This window comes from Rhinolophus ferrumequinum (genome assembly GCF_004115265.2).
Source record: "Rhinolophus ferrumequinum isolate MPI-CBG mRhiFer1 chromosome 15 unlocalized genomic scaffold, mRhiFer1_v1.p scaffold_54_arrow_ctg1_1, whole genome shotgun sequence".
In the NCBI taxonomy this organism is placed as follows: domain Eukaryota; kingdom Metazoa; phylum Chordata; class Mammalia; order Chiroptera; family Rhinolophidae; genus Rhinolophus; species Rhinolophus ferrumequinum.
The window spans coordinates 4,403,045-4,418,391 of record NW_022680357.1 but is presented as its reverse complement, the minus strand read 5'-3'; the positions used below and the strand labels follow the sequence as shown (position 1 = coordinate 4,418,391).

Genomic DNA, 15,347 nt, shown 5'->3' with positions numbered 1-15,347 from the left:
TGTAATGCTCACCTACGCTGCCAGGTGCTTGTTTCTGCCCAGCATGGGCAGTGGATGGCCAAGTGTCACCGCTATGGCTGTGATCCCATAACTATGTTTATGTAAATTCCTCTGTGGTCCTTGGGGTACCCAGCAGGCCTGGTGTTGCCATGGCTGATAATTTATTGTGGATTCACTTCTGGGGAATGGAGCAAGGAGGAATACTGGGGGAGCTGGCAGGGCAGTGCCTGAGAGGTGGTGGGGTGGGCGATGAGAGGTAGGGGACCACAGCAGGTTGGCCACCCTCACAGGAGCCCAGGCAGTGTGCCCACCTTCGAGCCTTGTGCCCCAGGCCCAGGGTCAGTCTTTGCTTTAGCAGCCTAGGCCTCTCAGCTTCTTCTGAGAGGGATGTCAGCTGTGAAATAGCATCATTGGAAAACAATTAATAATGGAAAGAGAAGTTCAAGGAGGCACATGCCACAGAGGCAGCTGGATACTCGGTCTCTGTCCTCCAGGCACACCTAACTTTGCCCTCTCAGGCTTGGGTCTCATCCCACCCTCAGCCCAGCCTCTCCCTCCATTTCCTGTTTTTCCCCTTACTCACCGCAGGGGCCTGTGTCCCCTTTTGGCTGCAGACTCCACCTCATGTCCCTTTTCTTGGCTGACCCTGGCCCAACCTGAGGCAATTTTTATATTTTCACCTTGGACTTTAAGTACAATTCTTTTTCAGGCTTACAGGTGAATGCTGCTGGGAGAGTTGAGTGTTCTAGAAAACAGCACAGCTGTTGGGGCCATAGCCTGGAGGTGACTTGGCAGCCCTGTGTCCAGCATTTTGGACCCCATGTACCCCACTAGTCCCTATGAACCCCTGCTATGTGCTCAGGTGTGACTTGAGCACTGAAAGGACAGCAGCAGGCCAGGGGAAAGGGACTCCAGACATCTAGACGCTGGGTTCGTCGTTAAGAATGGGATGGGTGGGAATATGGTAAGAGAAAGTGGCCAGACCATATGACAAGAGAACTCTGACTCTAGTTCTTGCAACCACTGTCCCAGGAAGCCAGACTACAGTCTCTGCAGTAATTGGCCCATTTGGGCAGGACTCTGCCGTTGACCATGGCTTCTCTGTTTCTTGCCCCTGCTTCCAACTCAGGACCAACAGAGAAATCCTGATGTGCTCCTCACGCCCATCGCACAGAGCGCTCGCCTGCTCCACGTCAGCCGTCCCAGCTTCCCCAGGCCCACTGCCTCCACGTAGGGCAGTCCCAAGCCAGCCCTTTATTCTACCTTAAATTTTCCCACTACTTCGGATGCAGGTGACATGGCTGACCCCCTTGTCATAGCCCATCTGGGCAGAGGGGATAGATAGTGGAGAGCACCGCTGACCCGGGGCTGGAGGTCATCCCACCTGGCAAGCACAGAGAACTGGAGACTGCTAGATTCGCTGTGTCTGGAGGATTGGGTTTTCTCCGAGGCCGGTGTGCGTGTGGGTGTCATTGGACTGTCTTATGAACTAAAAATGACAGAAGCTGTGACAACTGGAAAAGAGATCACCAGGTGAAGGGGACAGTGGTCTTGACCATGCTGGAGGTCTCACTCGCCTCCTTTTAGGTCAAGGGCACCAGGAAGGGGGAAACCTCAGGGACCCCATCTAGTGAATATGCTGGCGACTGGTTTTCCGGGCTGAGGAGGCGCACTGGTATGAGGCCCTGTGACACGATAAGAAATACGTATTTGGTCTCTGCCTGGGGTTCCTGATGCAGAGCCCTAAAACCCCTGTGACTTCCTCAGTAATAGAGGTGCTAGGAGCATCTTTTTTTCTAATATTTGATCTTTGGCCCCAGACCCTGACATAGGGCTCCTAAATCCCTTGAAGTTTCTTGGGTGACAGGAGTGTCTCTTGTTCTAATGTGGTGATGCTGTGTTGGCTCCCGGATGGGGGCTGGTCACCAGAAAGACCAAAGCTTGATTAAACAAGGAACTTAGAGCCTCATCCTCTGGGGAGGGGGGAGGGGCTGGAAATTGGGTTAATGATTAATGGAGCCTATGGAACGAAGCCTCCATAAAAATCGAACTGTGGGACTCAGAGAGCATCCAGATTGGTGACACATGGAGAGGGTGGCACCTGGAGAGGACATGGAAACTCCTTGCCCCTCCCTCCACACCTTGCCCTGTGCATCTCTTCTATCTGGTGGTTCCTGAGTTGTAGCCTTTATAATAAATGGGTGATCTAGTAAATGAACTATTTTCCTGGGTTCTGTGAGCCCTTCTAGCAATTACTGAACCCAAGGAGGGGTTGTGGAAACCCCTGATCTGTAGCCGAGTAGGATAAAAGTTTGTGGGTAACCAGGGACCTACTACCTGAAATTGGCGTCTGAGGTGGGGGCAGTTTTGTGGGACTGAGCCCTTAATCTCTGGGGTCTCTGATTACTCCTGTTAGTGTCAGAATTGAGCTAAAGCAGAGCAAACCCGGCTGATGTCGACAGAGAAATGGAAAATTGCTTGGTGTGGAAAATCCCACGCATCTGTTGTCAGAAGTGTTGGTACGTGGCTGTGAGTGTTGTAGATGAGAAACAGAGTTGATTTTCCCTCTTCAGACCCTGAGGAGGCCCCAGAAGAGCCGCTCTAGATCTGAGAGATAGATGGACCAGGCCAGGCAACCCTGGGAAGGGCCAGGGTTGACGGGGGTTTGGGTGGGAAGGCCCCAGGACTGGAGGCGCTTGTTCTCAAAGGACCCAGAATCCTGGGATTCAGGGCTCGGTTCTGCAAGAGTCTGGCACACAGTATGCACTCAATAAATAAATGTGTATTCAATTAATTTTTTTCATTAGCTTCAGGTCAGTTTTTATTTTGCCCAAAAGTTGACTTCATTCACACCCAAAATATAAACCGTGTGTACCACGTTGCTTCACAATGTTCCCCAGGAAGGTGGGGCCTCCCATGTCCACGGTGAGGGGAGGACTGTAGAGGATTCCTGTGAACACATTTTACTATTTCTGTTTATTTTTCATCTGCAAGAGAAGCGGGGCGGGGTCATGCAGTGTCCAGAGCTGATACCACGATGACAGGAGGAGGGTAGGGCAGCCAGTGGGGAGGGGCTGCCAGGCCTCCAGGCTAATGGAGGCCCCCACTACCGTCTCCACCCTGCTGCATCTCCCCCAAGCCATTTCCAGGCCTCCCTCTTACTCATGAGCACTCCCTACCCCCACCATCCAAGCCATGCTCTGACCTTATTGTTGACGAGGAAGGTGACAGCGAGGATAGCAACGCAGCCCAGAGCAACACAGGGCCACACTGCAGCCCCAGTGGCTCCTGCATGCAGAGACATTTTCTACATGGAGGAAAAATGGGCCAGCGTGACCTCAGTGACCCCAGGCTGACCCCACAGGATGGAGAGAATGAAGGGACTGTGGGGCTCAGGGTCCCAGGCTGATGGGGGGGTGGGAGCAGAAACCAGAGAAAATACAGGGACACTCGAGATGGCCCAGTCCCACGGAGCTCAGTGGGAAGAATGGGCTCCAAGGCTGATGCTGGCCCTGCTCTACCCTCTGCAGTGAGCAACTGGTGGCCCCCGGGGTGGTCCCATGACCCCTTTGGGCCTTGCCTCCTCACAGGTCATGGGCACCCTCCACCCCCTGGGCTGGCAGGAGAAAGCAGGTGGACATATGGAGACACCTGGAGCAAAACTGGCCGGTGAGCCGGGCACGCTGCAGAGGGGCCTCCAGGCTCTGGGGGATGGGGTCCTGCTGATTCTCCCAGCATGGCTCTGGCCAGGCCTTGGACCCTCAGTAGGGAATGAAGGCTGGGGGGAGGGAGAGTCCCTTGAGTCCCCAGGGAATTCCTGCCCCATCCCAGGTGTCCTGGGGGCTCAGCGCAGAGGCCTCTGAAGATTTTGGTCATCCTGGGTGCACCCTGTCAATGGCGGGACATCACCAGTGTCCTGTTTCCGTCTCAGTAGCTGTGGCTGGGTGTTGCCAGGCCTGGCTGATTGCCACGGGCGTGGGGGGGGGTGCGGGGGTGGGGGTTTGATCTTGACTCTCACCATGACGGAGTAGGAGAGTGAGAAGGCAAGCGCGGACCCTACTTCTTTTGCAGTCATCTTCTCAAGGTATCAGAACTCCCCCCTGTGGGGAGGACACCCCAAGTCACCTTTCCACATACACCCATTCCCCCTCGAATGCCAAGGCCAGGTCCCAATTGCACAGGAACCCTGCCTGGAGGGGTTTCCTGGACAAGAAACCCAGTCTTGATTGCCCTGGAGCCTGCAGCGCTGCCTGTGCCCATTCTCCCGGGGGGCTGTAGAGGTCCCAGGGCCCCACTCTGCCTCAGGCTCAGAGTTGCCTATGAAGGCCTGGAGGAAGAGCTCACCTTCCCCTCGGGACTGGGCTGAGGGCCCACTGACTCCAGGATCCCCAGCCCTGCCGAGGCCACCTTCCCTAGCCCCTTGCCACAGGGCCCCTTACTGCCCCCAGGCCTGAAAACACCAGGGACCCTCACAGAGGCTGTTCTCCACTGTTTCCTCATTCTTGCTCTGCCAGGCCTGGAGGGGAGGTGACAGCAGATGGCCGGAGCTGAGAGGAGGGAGGTCAGCCTGACCCACCTCACCCTGCTCAGCCAGTGCTGTCCTGCTCTGGTCCTCGCCCCTTCAGACTACAGGTCTGTTGGACTCCTCCCAGGGTCCCTTAGGGCCTATGGACAGTGACCACTTCCCAAGGGGTCAGCCCTCATGGCTTCCTGTCTCCAGAACCACCTGGGGAAACTGTCCTCTGGGGGAGCTCCTGTGGCTACAAGCCCAGCCCTTTCCTCTTCAGCCCCCTCCCGCTGCTACCCATATCTTGCAGCCCTAGGCTTGGCCCTTGGGCCCCCTCTCCTCTGTTCCTTTGGTCATATGGGATATCCACCAGCAGCCCCCTGCCCCCAATTCCTTGTCCACCAGGCTATTGTGTCTGGTTGCTCAGAATCCTGATACCACCCCCCGACCCCCTCCAACTCTGTCCCAGCAGGACCTGCTGTGAGAACCTGCTCTGGGGAGGACCTGAGAGGGATGGTACTTTGGCAGGTGACAGTGGGGTAGGGGGCTGGGCCACCCCAGGGATTTCTCAGTGCAGAGAAAGGAGTAGCTGGGGCCCTCGACCCACTGACACTCCCTGACCACCCCTCAGCAAATTCAAAGGCACACATTCCAAGGCCAGATGTCCCAGCTGACCATGGGCCTCACCCTTTGTTCCTTGTTGCCCCTTCTAGAAGGAAGATCTGATTTCTGTATGCAAATCATTTCCCTATTATTCCTAGGCCTCCCTTGGCTGAGGACTCCATTCTCTGAGGCTAAGCCAGCTGCGCCATTGCAGATAATGAACCTCCTGTTGGAACCCCACATTTTGGTGGAGCAGCTCTCCACCCCCTCCTCTAACCCCCACCGTCCCGGTCTCCCTGCCAGTCACCCAACTCTCACCTTGGGGAGCAGACCAAGTTCTCTGCTTGAGCTCCTTCAGACGCTGTCCGACTGAGCCAGACTAGGAAACAGACTGGAGAGTTTGTTTCCTTGCTCCTCCCCACTGTACACCAAATACAGCTTCTTAGAATAGCAGGAGTTTCACTGAAATCACGTGACATTTTCCTGATGTTATTGTGATTTGGTTCATTTGCTTTCTCTTTCACTTGCTCTGAAGGAAAACCAGTTAAAATATAACTTTTTATGAAACAATTAAGGACAGCAGGGTGAGGGAGACAGAGTACCAGCACCTGGGCAGGCTTCCAGGTGGCTGGTAGAGAAGGAATGTAGGTGAAGCCCCGGTGCCAGGGAGCAGCAGGGAGTCAGAACAAAGACTCTACAATTCTGAGCCATTTGAAGAGGACCCTGAGTTCCTTGTGTAAATACACCTTCAGGTCCAGCCTGTGTCCAGTCCCCCCACCCAAGTCTGCAGCCCCCACCCCATACTCATAATCCCTGGAGCCAACATTTTTGGCAGAAGGCCACCCTGGGAGCTCACAGCTGGGAGCCTTCAGTGCTGGGAGACTTCCTGGAGGAGATGACACTTAGGCCTGGGAGGGCAGTGACCACGGGGCATCCTGGGGAAGGCCAGCAGGAGGGGACCTGAGCTTCCTGGAGACAGATCTGGCAGGGGAGGGTCAGGAGGGGCTAGGGTCCCTGACACATGCAAAATGCCACTCAGCCTCACCATCTGTCAACTACACATTCGCCACCATCCACCATCCACCATCTCTGTATCCCTACCTACCTTCCTTCCTTCCTTCCTTTGCTGAGAATGTAGCCTGCCTGACTCGTGCTTTGAGAACCACGAGAGTACAGAGTTCCTCTTTTAATGCATGGTTAGTCTACAGTTAATTTAACTAATATCCCTATAGATAGGGATTTAGGTTTTTTCCACTTTTTTTGTATTACAAAGTTATGTCAACACTCCGCTTGCATGAATGTCTCTGTTGGAGCTTTAGCCCACACAGTGCTCTGTGGCCCCTCCAGCAAGCAGCTCCCACAGAAGCTCTGGGGGGAGTGGGGGGACGCTCTGCTCTGTGGGCTGAGGGGTCCAGCCGGTTGGGGCATCGCCACTTCATATTTTATAATTTTCAAGTGATTGATCTTTCACTTTTCAGCAGTTCCCGCCCCCTCCGCCCCCAGTATTTTAAAATAAAAAGTGCCAAGGCTGGCAGTCATAATTCATCTGAAATAAAACTTCGACTGCTAACCTCTCCTAAGAGATTAAATAAACAATCCTGAGAAAATAATGTTAGTGCTTTAAAAGTTCTAGAATACCCTACGTTACAGAGAGCATCCACCAGGAGAATGAAGGAGAGGGGAGGGCAGTGCCCACCTGGGCCGGGGCTGCACAAAGATCTCTGCATGTGGCAAAGGAGGTAACATCTGCAAAGGCACAGACTGGGGACAGTCCCTGTTGCCTGAGGGAAGGCCTTCCCTTATTGGGCTCCTTCCTGGGCACAGAAAAATGGGCATCCTCCAGGAGCTCAATCCGAGGCTTCTTTGGGGGCAAATGCTCTGCTTGCCGTGTACCCTGCCCCACCTGTGCTGATGCCACACAGGGCTTGGAGGCTACCAGGCCTGGCCAGGACCCTGCTTGCAGGCCTGTGGGAAGGGGTGGGCAGGGGCCAGGCCTTCAGATAAAAAGGTGACATTGGAAACCCTCACAGGCTGCCAGCCAGCCGAGGGCACTATAGCATCAGCCCTGGGAGCTGCTCTTCCACCAGGGTTTGGTCTCCTTCTAGAGATAGGGGGTGGGCTCCTTTACCAGACTGCGCCACCACTTATATGCGCCAACTGCTCCCATGATTGGTAATTGCCTATTTATTTGTTTGCTTATGCTCTGTCTTGCCTCCGTGGAATGGCAGCTGTGGAGACAGAGCCCCAGAGAGCAGTTTCCAGACTCTCGGCCTCACGTGGAAAGGTGCTGGCTTGGGGAGTAGATGGCCATCAGCTGTGACTAGTTGGCCATCAGCTGTTACTGATTAGCCATTAGCCACTGTTATAACTGCCGTGGCTACACTGGCAAAAGGTTGGTTGGTTGGCAGGGAAGCGGTCGGCAGGTTGCGGCTCCTGTTTCCTGTATCTCCAACCCAGTCAGCCACCAGCGAGAATGTAGCCGTTTGACTCCCCTATCTATGGCTCCGTGGGTGTTCCTTTTTGGCCTCACCATATCCTGCGTTCTTATGCGGGGAGCGGGACCAGAGACCCTTCATTACAGCAGCTCCTGGATTTCCGGTTCCAGGAATCAAGGGGTGAAAATGGGGTCACCAGCACCAGTTCTGCTTCACAGGCTCCACTGGTCCAGTGGCGTCCATCCGTTCCAGAGGAGCAGTGCTTCCACTGTGGGGTGCTGTGACAAGGCCACGGAACCCGAGGTTGAAGGCAGAGGCCAAGCCTGTCCCCAAAGAACAAGCAAAGGCAGGTGTGAACCTGCATTCTGAGAGTGGCAGGAAAAGAGCTGACAAAAAGGCCATATTGTAGGAGGCCCAATTAAAGAGTTTTACATTTTATCCTGACGGCATTTGGGAGAGGTTTGAGCACTTTAGAAGTTTGAGTTTTAGAAATATTACTCTAATGAGACAGACACAAAACTGTTAAATAGTGGTTGTCTCTGGGAGGTGGAATTGCCTGTGTATGGTTTTTATTTTCTTTTGTTTACTTCCTTTTCTGTTCACTTATCTGCATTTTCTCATATTTTCCACAATGAACATGGCTTACCTATATGTATTAGTGTCCTGGGGCTGCCATAACAAAGGACCACAAACTGGGTGGCTTCAAACAACAGGAATTCATTCTCTCCCAGTTCTGGGCACCAGAAGTCCAAAATCAGGGTGTTGCAGGGCAATGCTCCCTCCAGAAGCTCCAGGGGAGGATCCTTCCTGCCTCTTCTGGTTTCTGGTGGTTCCTGGCATTCCTTAGCTTGTGGCCGAATCACTCCACTCTCTGCCTCCATCTTTCGAGGCCTTCTTCCTGTGTGTCTCTGAGTGTCCTCTCCTCTTCTTACTCCATATGGACACCAGTCATTGGATATAGGGTCCAATTCATGATGATCTCATCTGGAGATCCTTAACTCATTTTATCTGCAAAGCCCAAGGTCACATTTTGAGATTCTGAACAGGCACGAAGTTTTTGGGGGCTACTGTTCAACCCACTACCCTGTAAGATACAAAGAAAGCATCGAAGCAAAATTTTAAAATATTCTGGAGGCCCCATGAAGACTGGAGGCAAAGCCCGGAGCCCAGGAGCCGGAGAGGAGGCTGTCGCTGGAGTCCAGGCCCGGGTTCGGACAGCAGCAGCTGGGAGGACAGAGTGCAGCGTGAGAGAAAGGCTGTAGAAGCCGTGTTATAAGACTCCAGGGCTAACTGGGTAGGGAAACCAAGTGGGGCCAGGTGCCAGCTTTCTGGCTTGGATGACAGTGCCACTTATCCAGATGGGAAGGACGGGAGGAGTGCATTCGGAAAAAGGGCGTCTGCTAGAGCCATGAGAAAACTCTCCACAAGCTGGTGGTACCGCTTCCAAGAGTGACCAAGATCATATGACGGGCATATGCTCTCTGAAGGAGGAGTCCTAGGACTAAAGAATCCTGGGGGAAAGGCGTTTGTAGTTTCCTATTCATGCCAAGCATAATTTTCTAATTGTCATACATGTTTAATTGCTCCACTTAGCAGATGGGGAAACTGAAACCTAGCATGTACTGTTCAGAATGTATGGCTTTACCCATGCTGTTTAGCTTAACCAGACTGTAAACTTCTATAAGGGGAAAACCATATCTCACGTTCAACCTCACTTGTGATAAATGAAATGTAAATTAAAACCATATTGAGATACGGGCCTAAAGGGACAGGGCAGAGCGAGAGAGGGGAAGAGTTTGGGGGCCCTGGGTCTGATCTGTGGGAGCCTCATCTAGTGGGGTTCCAAGGTGGTGGAGGCGGCAGCGTCATTAGTCCAGGCCTTGCTCCATGATCTCATCTGTTCCTTTTCACCCCTCTGGTTCCCCAGCTCTAGACTCTGGGCCCTTCCCCCCACCCCAGCTCTGCCCTCAGGTGTCCTACACCCAAAGCCTGCATGCGCCCTGGGGTGTCCCAGGACCAGGAGCTGGTGGGTCTGGGGGATCCTGGGCAGGGGTCCTGGGGTGCCATGTTATTCCAGTCCTCGTCTTTTCCCCGGATCTAGTATTCAGGGTGGACCGACGCAGTGGACCCCGGCAGCTGCTGACCCTCTATAACCCATGGGATGTGTGCTTTGCTTCCGAGTTCTGTGCACAGCACCTGCCATATACTCGCATACAGTATTCAATGCCGAAGGATATGTGAAGCCTCAGTCCTGAATTGACATTACAATTCGTCATGTGGCCCCCATTCCCAACCACTGTAATGTCTGGGACCCATTCCACATTAAGCTGTCTGAGGGCCGAGTTCGGGGTACAAGGACATCACCTCGATTCTGAGGGCCCCAGCATACCCCCATGAATTTCAGGGACAGCCCCACCCAATGCCCCATCCAGGGCCTCCTTCCTGGATAGCGCCACCCATGGCCAGACACCTCCTAGAAAAATCCCGCTCGCAACTGGCCACCAGCTCCTTTTTCCTTGTCTTGCTGGAGGGGCATAGTCTTGGCAGCCTTCCTGCTGCTCCTGCTCCAGGACGAACTCAGCGGCCAGCCGCCCCAAATCCTACACGTTTCACTGGGACAAAAGTTGGTGACAGCGTATGTATTGGGCTTCCTCACCATGGTCTTCCTCTGGACCTGAGCCCCCTGCTCAGCCTCCACCCGTCTCCCCAGGAAGGGATGTGGATATGAGATAGCCACTGTGATGCTCATATCTTGCCTTGTCTCCTATTCCCTTCTTCCTGCCCACTCCCCGACAAAAAATACCCAGGCATTTGTATTTATTTTCCAAGATGAATAAAATAAATTTGTAAAATTAAACTGAAAAAAAAACTATCCTGAGATAAACTGGATTTCATTAAAAACTTTATTGCATGAAAGGATACTATAAAAAAAGTGATAAACCACCCACAGAATGAGAGAAAATAGTCACAAATCTGATAAGGAATCGATATCCAGAATATATAAAGAACTCTCACAATTCAACAACAACAAAAACAACTCAATTAAAAAATGGACAAAGGACTTCAATAGATTTCTCCAAAGAAGACAAATCAACAATAAGTTCCTGAAAAGAGGCTCAACATCACTAATCATTAGGGAAATGCAAGCCACAGTGTATCTAGGATGGCTAGAATAAAAAAGACAGATAATAAGTGTTAGTGGAGAATTGGAACCCTCATGCTTTGCTGGTGGAAACATAAGATGGTGCAGCCCCTGTGGAAAACAGTCTGGCAGTTTCTCAAAGTTAAACATAGAATTACCATATAAGCCAGCAATTCCACTCCTAGGTATATACCCAAGATAAATGAAAACATGTATCCACACAAAAACTTGTATATTAATGTTTATATATAGCAACATTATTTACAATAGCCAAGTGTGAAAATAATTCAAATGTCTGTCAATGAATGAATGGATACACAAAATGTGGTCTACACAGTCAGTGGAATATTATTTAGCTATAAAAAGAATGAAATTCTGATACACAGCACCACATGGGTAAACCTTCGAAACATTATGCTAAGAGCAATAAGCCAGACACGAAAGGACAAATATCGTATGATTCCACTCATATGAATTACCTAAAGTAGTCAAATTCTTAGTGACAGAAAGTAGAATAGAGGTTACCAGAGGCTTGGGAGAGGGAGGAATGAGAAGTTCTTGTTTAATGGGTATAGTTTCAGTTTGGGGGATGACAAAGTTCTGGAAATGGATAGTGGGGATGTTTGCACAACATTGTGAATGTATTTAATGCCACTGGATTGTACACTTAAAAGTAGTTCAACTGGTCAATTTTATGTTATGTAAATTTTACCGCAAGAAAACTACATGGAAACACCATCACTCACCAATCACGTTATCAAAATTGAGAAGTACAGCAACCCACTCTGTTGGAAGGGCTGTGGTTTGCAAGCAGGCCCTCTCATATTTTACTACTGGGAATGCAAATTGGTGTGACTGTCATGGAGAGGAATCTGTCGATCGTGACAAAACTACATAGGTCTTTAACCTTTGCCCCAGCAATTCTACTTCTAGGGCTTTACCTTGTAGATATACTCTCAACCATATGAAAATACATATGCAATTAGTTACTCATTGCAGCATGGTTTGTAATTACCAAATATTGGAAACAATTTAGATGCTTATATATAAAAGAGTGGTTGAATGAAAAGTTCATCCACACATCTCTGTGAACTGAGGTGGGATGATTTCCAGGAAATAATGCTAAGTGAAAAAGATAAAGTGGGAAAGAGTACAGTGTGCTACCTTTGTGTAGGAAAGAAGGGGAATTAAGAAAATATGTTTGCCTCCTCACTTGAGCAAAAGGAAACATAGGAAGGCAAAAGCAGAGAGGACTGAGATTGATTACCAGAAGGCAGTGGGCAAGAATTGCCTAGAGAGGACAGAGGAAATGGGGGAGAAGACATTTCTCTGAATATACTTTTTTTTTTAAAGCAATTTTTTTTTAACAGGACTTTATTGGGGAACAGTGTGTACTTCCAGGACTTTTTTATTTATTTATGTATTTTTTTGTGGAGGGTGCCGTTCAGCTTCAAGTTGTCCTTTCAGTCTTAGTTGTGGAGGGCACAGCTCAGCTCCAGGTCCAGTTGCCGTTGCTAGTTGCAGGGGGCGCAGCCCACCATCCCTTGCGGGAGTCGAACCGGCAACCTTGCGGTTGAGAGGACGTGCTCCAACCAACTGAGCCATCTGGGAGCTCAGTGGCAGCTCAGCTCAAGGTGCTGTGTTCCATCTTAGTTGCAGGGGGTGCTGCCCACCATCCCTTGCGGGACTCGAGGGATTGAACTGGCAACCTTGTGGTTGAGAGCCCACTGGCCCATGTGGGAATCGAACCGGCAGCCTTCGGAGTTAGGAGCAGGGAGCTCTAACTGCCTGAGCCACCGGGCCGGCCCTGAATATACTTTTTTGTACAAATCTACCTTTTGGTACCATGCTATTGTTTTACATATTTGAAAAAATAAACAAAATCTCCATGATGGGAGAAAAAAATCCTACAATGTAATACAAACAGAAAAAAATGAACCAAAGCATATTTCAAATGAATAACAAACACACTCAAGGGTGAGAAAAAATAAAACCAACTAACTCAAATAACTTTTGAAAATAGTACTTAGAGAACATGCCCTCAGGGTAAAAACAAAAAGAATTCTAAGCAAATATTGAACTCTAGTTGGTAGGCATTATTTTCCAGGAGCATGAAGGAACAATTCTGAAGTTACTTTTTAGAATTCTAGAATTGAACAAATTAGTAAGTATATTGGGGAAATGGAATCCAAGTTCTTCATGGTTGGAGAATGAAGCCAAGTTCTCCATGGTTGGAGTTACAAATATGGAGAGGGGAAAGGATAGAATGAATCCTGTAGCATTAGCTTGGAGATATCAGTGTAAACTCATGAATGTATATACATCTCATCCATTTCCCAGCTCTATCCTCCAAGAGGTAATGATGCCAGAGGAACTATAAGTACACCTAGTACTCAGATCCTGGTTTCTAAATACGTTTCCCACTAGACACTTTGAAAAACAACAACAACAAACTATGAAAGGTGGACTAGAAATTTCACAGCACAGAAACATGGTTGACCCCTTCTTAACCAAATGATCAAAGTCAGCACTGGCAGTAATGGAACTATTGGACAGTATGTACTTCTTCATATTACACACTAAGAACACAGCATCACTTTTGTAGTCTTCCTGCCAAAAGTGCATAACCTGAATCTAAACATGATGAAACTGAAATTGAGGAACACTCTACAAAATAAATAGCTTGTACTCTTCAAAATGGCAATGTTGTGAATTACAAAAAAAAAATGTCAGGAATTGTTTCAGATTAAAGGAGTCTAAAAAAGACATGGCAACTGAATACAAAGCTTGCATGATTTTGAATTTTGCCATAAGGGTATTATCATAACATTGACAATACCTCAGTAAGGTCTGTAGATAATAGTATTGTTTCAATGTTACGTTCTTGATTTTGAAAACAGTACTGTGGCTATATAAGGGAATTCATTGTTGTCCCCATAGGAAAAGGAGAGTAACACCTACACCAAAGGGTTGTCAAGAGCAGTAAATGCACTGATTCACGTACCAAATTTAGCACAAAATATTCAGTAGAGAAGAATATCATTGGGAATTTGGTTACACTGGAGGTTTCACTGGAGGTGGTGGGTTTCAAGGAACCACCACTCTATATTCTCAACCAGAAATACCAGCTCTGGCTGGTAACAGAAACAGAAAGGAAACAGAAAGACAAAGGCTTTGCTATTATGGACCTCAACAAGGAATATATCTGCCAAGGAGGACGCCTCCTGGTTAACTGAGCACAAATTCATAACTAGAGTCTAGCTGCCATTGCCAACAGAAGCCTCTCATGCTCATTGCATTTCAGGGGATGGGGTGGGGTGGTGGGGAGGGGGAGAAGCCACAAACTGAACTTTCAGCCTTGTGTACTGTGCTCCTGTGCTCCTGCCAGCCCACTCTTATAAAAGAGTTCCTGGTATGCCTCTCAAGCCATGGGCTGAGAACTGCACTGCATTTTGCATCTTTGTTGACCAATCAGAGTAGCTCCATAACAGCCAATCATCACATGCAATTCTGACCAATCAGGAGAGTACTACTTGCACCAATCAGACTGTGCACATTTAGATTCCTCATTTGCATAGAAATGGACCAATCAGGGACAAGGGCAGAGACTTTTCTCCATAAAATGCAGCCTCGCCTTTGTCTCTGGAATGCACTGGTTTCTGCTGGAGGCTTTATTTCTGTGGTTGCAAACTGTTCTCTTGAATAGTTTCTCTTCTTCCCATACTCTCAACTTAGGACTTTAGTGAACATTAGGTTGGTGACAGTGAGCTGCTGTTGACACCACATTGCCATAAGTTATTCCAGAGATGTCTAGCTGGACAGTCAGCTCTAATGTGTCTTTTGGAGCAAAAATTAATAAAAGACCTGGCATTATATTATACCCGGTCTTGTAGTAAAATAAGACCAGGTCTTATATTAATTTTTGCTCCAAAAGACGCATTAGAGCTGATTGTCTAGCTGGGTCTTATTTCTGGGGAAACAGCAGCTCATGGAATCTATCCCAAGGTGTCCAAGTTCAAGGAGGCAGGCTTAGAACAACTCGTGGGTACTGTAAGCTGAAGTTATAGCTCCTGCACAAAATAGTGGGGCTCCCAGTTACAGCACCTGATGAAAGTTTACCCTTACATGGGCAGATTAACAAGGAAACTTAGTAATAGCGAATACAATGCCTCAAATTCAAACGAACAACAACTCAATGGCTATCAGGTGCTGGTTCTTTTTGAGGGTGTAAGACACACCACCCCACCCCCAGCCCCGCCCCATAACCAGGACCACTGAGTGGTAGTCCAAGCTGTTTGGGCAAGTGAGTGGTGTCAGGTTGAAACTTTGGCCCAGCTGAGAATCCCAGCATTTTTCAGCTCTGCTCTGACACTGGCTGGCTCTCAGGCTCAAAAAAATGAACTTACAGAAAATTAACAGGAGACAGTCTGTAAAAGGGTGAAAATTTTAAGACTGTAGCGTTTTTACCCTGCCAAGTATAGGTATCACATCCAAGGTTCTGTAGGAGAAGACTGCATTGTTGCCTGGCTGCCTTACCCAGAGGTAACAGAAAATTATTCCGTGGGGCAGACGACCCTGTTGAGCACCGTCTGCAACTGTGGAAGCTGAAAACACAAAAGACCTCATGCTGGACGGGCTTTTGCCTCGGGCCCTGGGCCTG

At 49.5% G+C, this 15,347-nt stretch overlaps 1 long non-coding RNA gene and 1 pseudogene across 1 annotated transcript; one reads left to right on the top strand and one right to left on the bottom strand.

Moving 5' to 3' along the window:
- Nucleotides 1-2,790: 2,790 nt before the first annotated feature.
- Nucleotides 2,791-5,580, bottom strand: LOC117019483 (uncharacterized). Its single transcript, XR_004422499.1, has 4 exons — nucleotides 5,429-5,580; nucleotides 4,019-4,100; nucleotides 3,206-3,307; nucleotides 2,791-2,987 (listed from the first exon to the last, which is right to left on the bottom strand). It is a non-coding gene; the product is annotated as an uncharacterized LOC117019483 (long non-coding RNA).
- A 3,958-nt stretch (nucleotides 5,581-9,538) lies between these two features.
- Nucleotides 9,539-10,223, top strand: LOC117019482 (motile sperm domain-containing protein 3-like; annotated as a pseudogene).
- Nucleotides 10,224-15,347: the final 5,124 nt, after the last annotated feature.